The sequence below is a fragment of the Fragaria vesca genome, linkage group LG5, assembly GCF_000184155.1.
Source record: "Fragaria vesca subsp. vesca linkage group LG5, FraVesHawaii_1.0, whole genome shotgun sequence".
NCBI lineage: Eukaryota > Viridiplantae > Streptophyta > Magnoliopsida > Rosales > Rosaceae > Fragaria > Fragaria vesca.
Genome location: NC_020495.1, coordinates 14,816,025 through 14,817,750, shown reverse-complemented (window position 1 = coordinate 14,817,750; position 1,726 = coordinate 14,816,025).

Below are 1,726 nucleotides of genomic sequence, written 5' to 3'. Positions count from 1 at the left end.
TTTTTTTTTTTTTTTTTTCCCGGGTTCCAGCTCTTCTTCTTCCTTCCTCTCTATTCTCCGGCAAAACCCGATCCCCTCCGATCAAAGCATAGCAGCTCCCTCTGCCCAGCTGCCGCCTAAACCTACCCCCTGCCGCCTCCATCATAAGCCTGACAATCTGCCGCCGTCGAGCCGCACCTCCACCAACCTGTGCAAATCACGCAAAGGAAAGAAGAAGAAGAAGAGAGAGGAAGGAAGGAAGGAGAAGAAGAAGGAAGAAGAAGAGGAAGGAAGAAGAAGGAGAGTTGTGAAAAAGCTTTGCCGGAGGGGATCTGTTTCGCCGAAGAAAGGAGGAAGAAGAAGAAGAAGAAGAAGAAGAAGGCAGGTGTGAAAAAAAAAAAAACACGTGTCGCCGGATGGTTGGGTGCGCATGTGCCAGGTGGTTTGGCTGTTGCACCTAAGAATTTCTCTAGGTAGAAAGTTAAGAGAGTACCTGGAATTGAGCTGCCACTTCCACGTGAACGACTAGAGGATGAGGAGGGGTTGCATCAAGAAAAAAAAATCCAAAACTTAGACTTCTGAGGTGTTGCATTATAGAAAACAAAGCCACAAACAGGCGAGATCATAACTATAAAGGAATAACAGAAAAAATTGTTTGAGGGTGAACTCAGTACAGTAAAGAAACTTAGATATCTACTAGATTGATAGGAAAGATGTCTAGATTGCAAAACCCAAACCCTAAATCCAGATTTGGCGCAGCCTCTATTATCGACTTGGTTTCCCTTTGTCTTTTTTTTTTTTTTGTAAAACTTGTTTCCCTTCTTCTCTTTAACGTGAGCTCTAGGTCTGAGTAAGTGAGCATTTTGGGTCTTTTCTGTCGAGCTAAATTAGACCCGGGAGGTTAACCCAACTATCAACCTTCTATCAACCCACCTTTTTTATTTTTTATTTTTTAATCACAGAGTAACACAAAGATCTGAAGGACTACGTGACAATCTGACTTGGTCCTCTCTTGCCAATTAAATTTTGACACATGGATTTATTACAACTAAAATATAAACTAAGGTTTTCTATATTTTGTGAAATGCCCGTCATGGGTCTTTTATGAGTTTGACCTAGGGTTTAAGGTATAAGATTTAGGGGTTAGGGTATAAGGTATATGGTTAGGGTATAGGTTTAGGGTTTAAGATTTAAAAAATCAACAACAAACCCAAAATGGTATTTGACGAAATCGCTTAAATAGTTTTGCATCATGAAAATCCAAATGTCAAAATTTAAAATGGAATACCACGTCAGACTGCCACATGGTCCTTTAGAAGCACTGAAAAATTTATCCAAAGAGGAGTTAAAGAAAAATTTCTCCTTTTAAAGAAATAATGGTTCACAAACTTCTTACAATAAACCAGAGCTAAAGAAGCAGCTAACCGCACTGTCATATCATAGACAAAGTCATGATCGTAGTGAAAGATTATAATTATTGCGAGAAGAGAGCCTCTGACCGGTTTCATACACACGGCGAATTCGCCTGTAGATAATTAGGTGTAAAGTTAAACTATATCCATATTGGATGTAAATTATGTTTGTCCCTATCTCAAAAGCTCAAGGCCTACCCTCAAGTGACTCTACTCATATTAATCTAATAAAATCATCTGTATAAGAATTTTTTATTTTTTTTGAACTCAAAGACAATTTTGTCATGAGAAATTTTAAATACACACACCTAATCTCTTAATACACAACTTTATAA